General features: G+C 36.3%; 1 long non-coding RNA gene across 1 annotated transcript in view; it reads left to right on the top strand.

Annotated features, from left to right (window-relative positions):
* The first annotated feature begins 2,990 nt into the window (after positions 1-2,990).
* LOC141386123 (uncharacterized) overlaps positions 2,991-12,889 on the top strand; it is an 86,873-nt gene continuing 76,974 nt past the window's right edge. The window contains exon 1 of the long non-coding RNA XR_012407219.1: positions 2,991-3,323. This is a non-coding gene — a long non-coding RNA (uncharacterized lncRNA). The remainder of the gene's footprint in view (positions 3,324-12,889) is intronic.

Consider the following 12,889-nt stretch of genomic DNA (forward strand, 5'->3'; position numbering starts at 1 on the left):
TTTTTTTACAAATTCATTTACTATTGCTACGATCCATTTGTCAACACTTGGATCACTTTTACAAGTCTTTACACAGTCAGCAAAGTACATTCATTTATTCAGCGTCTACATAATGCAAATTCTTTTTCCCCACCCACAACCAGCTAGCATGTTTACAGTTTCCAATAGTTTTTTTTTTAATGAAGTTGTTCAATTCAGGACCTGAACACATTCCGAACTGAATATTATGGCAATTTGCTACATTTCAATACTATATTGAGACACAGACATTGTTTGGAGTTACAAAAGTGATGCATAGGTGTTTGGCAACAGTTTTTATTTATTATATTTTAAATCTGCAGATGGTAGGTTTTTATTTCTTAAGTGTTTATATATTCCAGGCTGACATTGGAAGGATTCATCAGACAGTGTGTAGTTTAACAATGCAATGCCTTTTCTTCGTCAAAGCCTGTTTAATTAAAATCTAACTATAGTGTGAAAACTGAACAATATGGCAATTTGCTGCATTTCAATACCATATTGTGACTTAAAATACTGTTTGGATAATGCAAGTAATATTATGTTGGAGATGCTGACATTATCAATACAAGATTTTGTGCCAAAATTCATTGCAACTCACGATTAAAACAAAACTGACATTTCATAAAGTTGTGAAACAATTCTCAAAAGTTAACTTTAATAAAACATTTTTTTTTAACCAGAATTTACATAAAATGAAACCTTTTTAATTACATGTTTAATAAAATTTTTATGTTGTGTTCCTTAGTATTTTTTAAATGTTTTTCTTACATTTGACTGTTGTCAAAAAATACCATTTCACTTATGATCTATTAAAATGACAAATGCAGTAGAATGCATACCAGACCAGTAGTTGATGTTGCTTTGTAAGAAAACACTAGCCTGTCTTCCATTGCAGATTTGTGTGAAAAATTGCATAAACAATAAAAAATATATATAAAAAAAGATTGAGAAATTGTATTCAGTTTAATTGACTGTTATGCCAAAAGTATCTGTATTCCTCTGGTCATTCTACAAGGACAGGTGTTGGTTGTTGATACAGGTGCTGGTCGTATAATTAGAATATCTACAAAAAATGTATTTATTTCACTAATTTCATTCAAGAAGTGAAATCTGTGTAATGTAAAGTATTACACACAGACTGATATTTCAAGTGTTTATTTCTTTTCATTTTGATCATTTTGTAGACAACTAATAAAAACCCTTCAATTCAGTGTTTCAAGAACCACTTCACACAGACGTATGCAAGACTTGGGTTTCAGCTCTTGCATTTGTTGTGTCAAGCCACTGAACAACAGACAGCATCAGAAGCATTTCACCTGTGCCGAAAGACTGGACTGCTGCTAAGTGCTCTAGTTAATGTTCTCTGATGAAAGAATTTTTGCAGGTTCAGAATCTGGAGGAACAGAGGGAGGGGCACAATCTCCATGTTGCTTGAGGTTCAGTATAAAGTTTCCATAGTAATGGTTTGGGATGCCATGTCATCTGCTGGTGCTGCTCCGTTGTGTTTTCTAAGGTCCAAGGTCAACACAGCTCTATACCAGGATGTTTTAGAGCACTTAATGCTTCCTGCTGCTGACCAACTTTATGGAGATGAAGATTTCGTTTTACAACAGGACTTGGCATCTGCGCAAAGTGCAGAAAGCTACCAGGACCTGGTTTAAGGACCATGGTGTCCCTGTTCTTAATTGGCCAGCAAACTTGCTTGACTTAACCACATAGAAAATCTCTGGGGTATTGGGAAGAGGAAGATGTGATAAGCCAGACCCAACAATACAGAAGAGCTGAAGGTCACTATCAGAGCAACCTGAGCTCTCGTATCACATGAACTGTGCCACAGACTTATCAACTTCATGTAATTCAGGCAAAGGAGCCCCAACTAAGTATTGAGTGCTCTGCATGCTCATATTTTTCATGTTCATCCTTTTCAGTTGGACGATTTCTAAAAATCCTTTCTCCGTTTTGGTCTCAAGCAATATTCAAATTTTCTTAGATACTGAATTTGGGGTTTTCATTAGTTGTCATCAAAATGAAGAGAAATAAACATTGGATTGAATATATACATTATACAAGTTTCACTTCTTCGATTGTGATTAGTAAGATGATTTTGATGATGATGATGAAATCTTGTTTTACTTCAACATTTGATTCCATCTGCAGGACTCATCCATCTCTCTCTCTCTCTCTCTCTCTCAAATTAAATTCAAAAGAGCGTTTTTGGCATAACCTTTAAAGTATTGTCAAAGTATTGCAGATTACATAAACAATGAATAACATCATAAAAATACATACAGTACATAGTCAAGAAACAAAAATGAATTTTTAGAAACACGTATACAAGCAAGAAAGAGACAAAAGACAAACAAGAGGACTAAAAAGAAAAATGTAAGAAAATAGATTAAAACAATACATAACTGTGTATTCATTTATTTTATACTTGAATATATTAAATCTCTTCATCATGATGAGTCTCTGAAGTGGTGAGTGGATGATTATAAGGAAAATATCAGTGTGTGTGTGTGTGTGCGTGCGCGCGCGCTGAATGTGTGTGAGACTCATTTCAGAACCACTGGACCAAATATACTGTTCAATTTACCCTGGAAAAAAAAGACTGGTGTAGTAAAATCTAATAAATTTACTCATTATTTTAAAATCATAATATTAAATGTCAAGAATAGCTAGAATTTCCTAAGTAAATTATTTGATATTTACATAGATAGATAGATAGATAGAAAGATAGATAGATAGATAGATAACCTTGTTGGCCATTAATTTGAATCGAAGAGAGACATGTTGTTCAATCATCAATTGAAGAGTAAGCCACTTAAACATGAGGTGCTTCAGGAAAGTTATATAGTCCACAATTTTACATGTAAACTGGATACTGAAGAAAGGGGCCAAAATCACAAACCCTTTAAATCACTCTGAAGGGACTGAATCCGGCAAAGAACTGAATCCAGGACAGGGCTACTGCTCTGAATTGACTTTTAAACGGCTCCTGGTGGAGTTTTACCTGCTGCTTGACCCCTTCCCTTCTTCTGACAGGTGTTTGAGGGCTGTGGCTGCCGTGAAAAGCCAGTGTGAGGGCTGCTGAAACAGTGTGCTGACATGCCCGGGAGCAGTGCCAGGGCGCTGTTGGTGCTGCCCGTTCGGGCTCATGCTGTACAAGCTATGTGAGCGTAGCCCAACTGGCTGCTGGGAATGCCTCCGCGACAGCACTGGACTACTGTACCAGCGTCCAGACCAACACACGGCTCTTGGCACAGACAGAAAGAAACCAGATGCTACTCCTTCCTGCTGAGAATGTAAGAAAATCAGTTGTGGAAATTAATGATATTAACATGGTGGCTCATTGGTTAGCACTGTTGTCTTACTGCAAGAAGGTTGCTGGTTCAAGTCCTGGCTGGGTCAGTTGGTATTTCTGTGTGGAGTTTGCATGTTCTCCCTGTGTTGGTGTAGGTTTCCTCTGAGTGCTGTGGTTTCACCCCACAGTCCAAAGACATGCAGTTAAGGTGAATTGTTGAGCTAAGTTGGCCGTAGTGTGTGTATGTGAGAGTGAATTAGTGTGTATGGATGTTTCCAGGTATTGGGTTGCAGCTGGAAGGGCATCTGGTGTATAAATGTCTGAAGTTTGAGAAAATATTAAGGGGTCACTAACTTTATTGATCTTTTTGCAACATTTTTCTGAATTATAGGTTACTGTAAAATGTTTTACACTATAAAATAGAGTGCAGTTATTTAAATGAAATGAGTTCCTTTGACTTTCCTTTGAATAAAAGTTTGTTGAACTTATTAGAAACAAGTTAGGTGACTTCAAAATTTGATTGTACTTAAACTGAATGAGTTAACCTAACTCCGATTACAGATCCAGTTAAGTCAACAAAACTTAATAATAATAATAATTCCTAATATGTATATATCACTTTTCTGGACAATCAAAGTGCTTTACACATTAGGGGAAATCTCCTTATCCACCTCCAGTGTGCAGCATCCACCTGGATGACACAACGGCAGCCATATTGCGCTAGACCGCATACCACACACCAGCTGATTGAAAGGAAACAGAGCTATGAAGCCAATTATGATATGGCTATGGTTAGGAGGCCATAATGGACAGTGACCAGTGGGCAAATTTGGCTAGGAAGCTGGGGTTAAATCCATACTCTTTTTTTTTTTTTTTTTTTTTTTCCGAATGATATCCTGGGATTTTAATGACCACAGAGTCAGGACCCTTCTCTCGTCCGAAAGACGATTCTTAATGAGCAGTATAGAGTCCCCTTTACTATGGGGCATTAGGACCCACACAGAGCGCAAGTTGAACACCCCCCTGCTGGCCTCACTAACACCACTTCAGACAGCAACCTAGCTTTCCCATGTGGTCCCCCATCCTGGTACTGACCAGGCACAGCCCTGCTTAGCTTTATGGGTGACCATGTGAGAGTTGCAGAGACCTAGCTGCATGGACTTATGGTGTACGTAAATGACACTTAATATAAGTAGGGACTTTTTTTGATATATTAGTAAGAAATAAATTCCTAATTCACTGTCACCTTACAGCAAGAAGGTTGCTGGTTTGAGTCCCGGCTAGACAAGTTGCTGTGTGAAGTTGGAATGTTCACCCCATGTTCGTGTGGGCTTCTGCTGTGACAGCAAAAATTAAGCAAAACAACTCCTAATAATATACAGATAGTGTGAGAGCAATTTAGCTTTGTTGGACACTTACATAAATCTTCAAATAGTGTTTTTATATAGTTATTTATTAATAATATTATATTATTAAATATTTGTTATATATATATATATATATATATATATATATATATATATATATATATATATATATATATATATATATATATATATATATATATATATATATATATATATATTATTATTTATTTTATTTTATTTTTACGTTTGTAACTTTTAGGATTTGTTGGACATTTTCAATAAATAGGGGTGTCAAACTAAGGGACTTCATTTTATAGTGGTTCCAAAAAAGTTGAAAATGTTAAAAATCTGGAGACAAAAACTTAAATGGTGTACATAATGGACTTCACAGGGGGCTTCACTCACATGATACTTAAGGGGGTCTTTCAAAAAATTAAAGTGTTCAGCGGAAATGCTTAAAATTATTATTTGATTTAAATTAGCATATAGTGTCACACCAAAGAACAAGATTTTCAGCCTTAAAATGAATCAAGTTTCTATGTTTTTAGAAATATGTGGCTAAAAAAAAGATTGGCATTTACTAAAATAGCAACTTGTTAAATTAGTTTTACTATTTTCTTTTTATTGCAAATAGCTGTAATTTACTGAAGGGACAGGCACACCATAGGACCGATTTCTTTTTCTTTTTTTGAGGTCTGCCTGAAAAATGTAATAGCACAGCAGTTTTTATGACAGGAGTTCCACAGTAAATATAGTTTGACCCATTTACAGCATTTTAAATGATGACAATACTTAGAAGTTCATCAATAACTAATTTCGAGAGGATCACATGCTTATGATTGACCACAGCTAGTCCAGCATTAGCTAACACATGATTCACTAATCAGATGATTCCTAGGTAACATAAACAACCAGAGTTTCTTACTTCAGTAATCTTCACCTTGAAGAATCCCCCCTTCCACCCCTACTCCTCTCTTTACCTAGATAGGGTGGCACGGTGGCCCAGTGGCTAGCACTGTTGCCTCACAGCAAGAATGTCACTGGTTTAAGTCTTTACCAGGCCAGTCAAGGTTTCTTTGTGGAGTTTACATGTTCTCCCCGTGCTCTACAAGTTCCATGATTTTCAAAGACATGCCTCATATCATAAGTAAATTGACCAAACCAATTTGGCACCATAGATGAGCTCTTAGTCAGCAGTATATCTCTCCGTAGCAATCGCTAATTTGTATCAGCCGTAAACAGCAGGGGAGTTTTCAAGTCTACCTGAGCTCAAACTCCCCTCTCGCCTTGCAAATGGAAGGGAGCCCCAGGCTCAAGGATCTTATGAGCTCTTTTCCGGGACAGCATGCCAAACACGCTTTATAATCAATCAACAGATAAGTGTGAACTCTTGAATTCAATTATATTTTGTCATGTATGACGGTAAAAGTGCTACTACACAACAACAACCCAATCATTTATTTTATTTTTTTGTTCAAGCTTCTAATTAATACTTCTAAGATATTTTATATGTTCAGATGTAACTTTCTTTAAAACTGTCCTTTCCCCACAGGGGCACAGCAGGTGTTAAAATTGTGTGTATATATATATATATATATATTTCTTTCAATTAGTTTGACCAGGTCTTCTCTCAAAACAGAATTAATGAGTTGCTACCCAGTGTCTTAATTGTAAGACAAATGACCATGTGGTAGTATACTAATTGATTGAAGACAGGAATTCAGTTGGACTAATTGAATGGTTTAGGGAAAAAAAAATCATTCAGTCTAAAGTGCGTTGCATTCCTTGAAAACTCACCGAAGGTTAATTAGTTTTACCTCAGAATCAATAAAATCAGTGCAAAAGAAAATCCAACCTTATCACCTTTTGGCTATGTTCCCATTCACATGCGACTCAAAAGTGCTCAGATAAATTTTAGATGGCTATCCAGAGTGCTGTATGAATGTTTCAAACTGAATGTGTGCAGAATCCTTGACAGTTAACTTCCAACACAATGTGGGAAAAAAATAAGCCAAGCTAAAATGAGTTCTTTCCAACGTACGGACCACTCGCCCCCAAATCAGACACTGAAACATCAGAAAATTGGTAGCAATTTCAAACATTGGTTATTTGCTGTGAACCCAGCACCCAGCTGTTAGCATGCAGCCTGCTGAGTGCAGACGAGATAAACCAGTGTCACAAAGTTAATTGCATTACTTAAAACTGTTGGCCTGGCTTTATCAGCTGGATGGGCACATTTATGTCGGATATAGTGTTTGCACATAATTCCAACGTGGCTGGTGTGATAGTAATGTAATAATGTTTCCTTCATTCTTACTAAAAATGCATTTCTATTCCTTGTATTCAAACAAAGACGTGGGCTTGCTGTCATTCCAGTGTGCAATAATTACAGATAATAGTACAAAATAAATAAATCAAATAAATAGTGTGCACTTTATCTGCGCGAATAGTTGGTGGTTCATTCTGCGGTGGTGAACCTTGATAAATAAGGGACTAAGCCGAAGGAAAATTAATGAATGAACAGTGTGCACTTTTACAATAATAAATGTTGAAAAAAAAAACATCCAGTAATTTATTAAAAATCATTCATTCAAAAAGTGCAATAGTAATTGTTTTGATGCTTTTTTTCATAAACTTGTGATAAAATGTTGTTCTCTTTTGAGTGTCGGTACTCATAATTAGATATATTTTAAAATTAGCTGTTTAAATTTGCTATATCTTCCTTTGCCTTGTAAAGGTTTTATTATTGGACTGCAATCAATTGCATTAAATTGAAATACATTTTTATAAACATTATTTAACACACCACGAAAGATAAAGAAAGAATTCAGTTTTTGGATGTTTAAAAAAATGCTTGGTTCCACATAATTCCTTCATGTTGTCCCAACACAAATTAAGTTATAAATTTAAGTAAGTTAAACAGAAAACATAAACAGTTGAAGTCAAAAATATTAATCCCCCTTTTAATTATTTTTTCTTTTTAAATATTTTCCAAAATCCTGTTCCAGAGCAAGGAAATTTTCACAGTTTGTCTGATAATATTTTTTTTTCTTCTGGAGAAAATCTTATTTGTTTTATTTCGGCTAGAATAACTAATTTATTTATTTTTCTCAAAAAACATTTTAGGTTAAAAATTATTAGCCCCTTTAAGCTTTATATTTTTTTTGATAGTATACAGAACTAACCATCGTTATACAATAACTCCTAATTACCCTAACCTGCCTAGTTAACTTAATTAACCTAGTTAAGCCTTTAAATGTCACTTTAAGCTTTTTACATGTCTTATCTAGTAAATATCTTGTAAAATATTATCTTCCGAGTTATTAAAACTATTATGTTTAGAAATGTGCTGAAAATAAATCTTCTCTTTGTTAAACAGAAATTGGGTAAAAAATAAACAGGGGGGCTAATAATTCTGACTTCAACTGTAAGTTGCCCCCCTCAAAAAAAACTCAAAACTCAAGAATTATGTTGTGTTAGCTCATTAGAAATAAGTAGTTAGAACAAGCAGTAAAACATTTTTTTTAAGTGCATTTTTAACCATAAAATGTTTCAGTGCTACCCTAAAATGAACTATTAACTATCTTTCCACAGTGAAATGAACCACCCACTATCCTAAAATATAAGTAAAAAGTTACAAAATTATCTGTAAATTCTACATGAACTCTAAATGTGTCGCTGCGAAATGAATATGTAATGGAAAACAATGAAGATTGGTAGGCTGGATGTCTGACATCTTTAAAACACAAAACACACTGTCCTATTTTTTTTGGTTAACCTTGGATGTTTCCTCAGGGGAAGAGGCTCTGTTTACGTGCCTGCTATGGCAACTTGACAATCTGAAAAGTAACATCATTTAGAAAAATGGCAATCAACACACTCAATACAGTCATCCGCTTGAAGTCTAATTGGGTTCTTGCTACTAGACAAACACTGCCCTTTTCAAGACCACCCTGTCTGAATAGGCCAGCTTGCCAAGGACTTGTGTATAATCCCTTCTCCCAGTGAGTGTCCCCTGTCGCGCCTCCAGATTGTCAGGATTCCCACTGAGCTCCTGTGTGCTTCACCCCTGCTCTTATCTGGACGCATGCTTTGGGTGGATGAGGTTATCAGTAGATTGAAAATGTAAAAAAAAATACTCACAGCATCTTGTGAGACTAGAGCTTATTTATCTTGCAAAGAAGGCTTATGGCTAAAATTGTAGACGTTTTGCGAAAAAACTAATCATCTTGCATGTTTTATGACACATGAAAATAAAATACCCGACTAAAGCTTAAACCTGCTCAAACACTCTGCATAACAAACCATTATGTCCTTTTTGTAACAGGTATTAAGATTTGATTTTGTCATTCACAAGTGGAGGATGCTATATTGCTAACTACTAGTGTCAACAGATTCTGAAACATTTTGAGCTTTTCCGTTTTCAAGTTTTATAGATAAAATTTTAATTTAAAGGCCCAGGGGCCTCATGTACGATGACTTGCGTGGAAATCATACTAAAACATTGCGTACGCACAAAGCTGTAAATGTGCGTACGCAGAAAAAAATTCAGATGTATGAAACACTGCGCACGCCGAATCACACGCATATTCTTTTGTACATCCGACTGAACGTGAAACTGAGCGCAACATGCACGAGCACAAAACCCCTCCCTGCCTCCTCCCCCGTATGAATGTGCTAATGACTCTACTTTGGCAAAACCAAACGAAAAAGCAATGGCTAAATCAAGCAAATAGAGAAACTTTGAACAGAATGTGAAATGAAGGTGCTCCTTTCAGAGGTAGACCGGAGAAAAACTGTTATTTGCAAGTTTGTTCTCCGGAATTAACAACAAAAGAAAAAAATAGAGTGGGAGAGTTTAGCTGATGCGGTTAACACATTGGGTCTGAACATCGCACTGAATTAAAAAAGAAATAGTGTGGTTTATAGGTGTAAAATGTTGCAGTTCTCTTAAAAATCTTAGTGGTGCAGGTCGTAAGACATACGACAATATGATTTGACATGTTTGAGCATGAACTCGGTTCGATTCCAGCGTCTGATGAACTCTTGAGAAAGACAAGTAGGAATCATTAATAAGTTTGTGCATAATATTTTATTTACACATTTATTGAATGGAAATGTTTCTGATTCACGCATGCAAATTCATCTTCAGATAGTGTCTTTATAGCAATGTGCGTGCGGTAGATCGCTCAGATTACATTGGGAAAACAGGCGACTGCTGCAAATTGTGCTTTAATGTTTAGCTGGTCAACTGTATGGTATGGAAACCTTATATACCTGCTAGATGAACCCGTCTCATACAGCTGCTATTGCAAGGCTCAAAGACACTTTGTAGAGAGGAATTTAACACAACTGCCTCTAGGATTCGCCAATGGAAATAAAACAGACGCGCACAAAAATTGTGTGTACGCCAGCCATAAAGCTGGCGTGGAGCTGCGCACATTCCCACGTTCAGTTCATCGTTAGTAAATCCAAACGTGAGCGATTCTGAGCGTGAAACCTGGCGTACGCAAAGTTTTTGTGCGTACGCAGCCTTGATACATGAGGCCCCAGGTACTTCTCTGTTTTTTTTAACTGCCGTGAACTTACAGCTTACTCAACTGCACATGAGACAGTGACAGTGGAAACCCGACTAATGAGACCAGACAGATCCCCACCAAAGTCTTCAGCGATCATTTATAAAGTATGGGTATGCATATTTGTGTGTATTCATCAATCAATGATAGCATTCATATTTAGTCTTTAATGTGCCATACAAACTATTGTATATGGTAAAGTCATAGTATTGTGATGTGCATCCATAGAATTCCTTTTAACCTCCTAGGACTTGGTGGCCACATACGTGGACAGCACGTTTTAGCTCTTGGCTATTTAAAATACTTTGAATGTTTTATATTTTGTTACAGACATACGGTGTCATTCTGCAACTGTTTTGCAGCATATGAAATGTCCCAAATACTATTTTTAACTGTCCAAAACAAGTAAATTTTTTTGTTTTTATTCTCAGTCAAAACGTGTTCAAAAAATATGTATGTGTTTTTAATGCATAAAGTCAGGAAAAAGTGTTTTTTGTAAAATCGGACCACGAGTCCACATATATGGGCATAATTTTTCTCTCAAAGTACAGCATATCAAAAGATAATACTTAGGTTTTTATTCTGATTAGGTTCCATTGAGCCCAAATAGGAAAGAGAAATAAAAAATGCTTGTAAAAATACACTGTGGGCCTTAAGAAGATAAACAACAAATATCTAGAGTGAGAGATTATTTGTGTAGCATTGTCTGATATTTTATTAACGGCTGTTTTTGCAAGATTAAACTTTTATTCCATGTGACCAATAAAAAAAAAAAATCTTAAACATGTTGGCCTTCTGGAAAGTGTGTTAATGTATTGTATTATGTCCTCAGTATTTTGTTGAGCCTCCATTTGCAGTAATTACAGCATCAAGGTGGCGTGGCATGGAGGAGATCAGCCTTTAACACAGTTGAGGTGTTATGGTAGCTCAAGTTGCTTTGATATCGGCCTTCAGCTTGTCTGCAAGTCAAGGGCTGTTTTTTAATATGCGTTCTTCAGCTGTCTTGTGTCCTTGTGATCTCGTGTAACGTCATCATCAGCTGCCAAAGTTCAGTTCTAATACTCAAGACTGCAAGAACAGAGATTGCGTGAAACTTCCCGGATGTGTTCTCGATATGGAGGACACACTGATGCAGACTTTAGGACCGACCTCGTCTTAGAAGTCCCAGAAGTCATTGCGACTGGAGGTGGGAAGCGCTGCATTTTATTTATAATAGATATAACTTATTTATCTCAAGAGTTTGCCTGAATGAAACGGCGAATATAAACATTACCATAAACATCTTAATAAAGGAATGAACACATTAGGGTGTTTATTTGCTGAAATTCATATTAAAATATTCTTTACTCTTTTATTTATATTGAGCAACACATATTTATAATGTTTTTAAGCATAGTATATATTTATTAAAGATTAAAAACAATAAATCCCTGTATGAATGCTGTAATGTTTAAATAGTTTTCCATTTGAAACCCGTGAATGTCACGTGACCATCAGGAAGAACGCAGCATCTCATTCTTTAGAGGACGCGTTCTCTGTTCTCGTGGTCTTTCGAGTTCGTTCTTCCGAGGAAACCTGGTCTCCAGAAGAACGCAAGTCCGTTATTCGCTTTCTTGGAATTGAGAAACAGCCAAGGAGTTTTCTGACCAATTAAGAACAGGGATACCATGGTCCTTAAACCAGGTATTGGTAGCTTTGGCACTGTGTGCAGGTTCCTGCTGCAAAATCAAATCAGCATCTCCAAAAGGCTTGTCGGCAGCAGGAAGCATGAAGAGCTCTAAAACGTCCTGGTATTGAGCTGCGTTGACCGTGGACTTGATAAAGAACAGTGGACCCACACCAGCATATGACATGGCTCCCCAAACCATCACTGACTGTGGACACTGGAATTTAAGCAGCCTGACTTTTGTGTTTCTCCGCTCTTCCTCTAGACTCTGGGATCTTGATTTCCAAATGAAAAACAAAATTTGCTTTCATCTGAAAAGAGGACTTGGGAGCACTGGTAAATAGACCAGTACTTTTTTTCTCTTTAGCCCAGCACAGATGCTTCTAACATTGTTTTTGGTTCAGGAGTGGCTTGACACATGGAATTCTACATGTAATGCAGACATCTGTATGTGGTGTTTCTTGATGCTCTGACACCAGCCCCAATCAGCCTTGCTTGAACAACCTCTCAAGGCTACGGTCATACTTGTGCAACTTTTACAGCCACATTTTCCTTTCCTCTTAACACTCAATTAATATACTTAAATACTGCACTCTGTGAGCCTTAAGTTTCTTTTACAGACTTTCCCCCCTTATGAAGGGTTCCAATGATGGTTTTCTGCACAACCGTCAAGTCAGCAGTCTTCCCCATGATTCTGAAGCCTACTAAGCCAGACAGCGACAAATTCGAGGCTTTGCATTAATTTGGGGACTAGATTGAGACACTGGGAGCCTACAATGTAGAAGCTTGTCATGATATTTTAATTTTGTAAAATACTGGATTTGGGTTTTTTCATTCTTATTCCATAATCATTACAATTAAAACAAATGAAGGCTTGAAATATTTCACTTTGTGTGTTGTGAACTATTATAACACACAAGTTTCACTTTTTAAAACAAATTATTGAAATAAATGAATA

Source organism: Danio rerio, chromosome 1 (genome assembly GCF_049306965.1).
Source record: "Danio rerio strain Tuebingen ecotype United States chromosome 1, GRCz12tu, whole genome shotgun sequence".
NCBI lineage: Eukaryota > Metazoa > Chordata > Actinopteri > Cypriniformes > Danionidae > Danio > Danio rerio.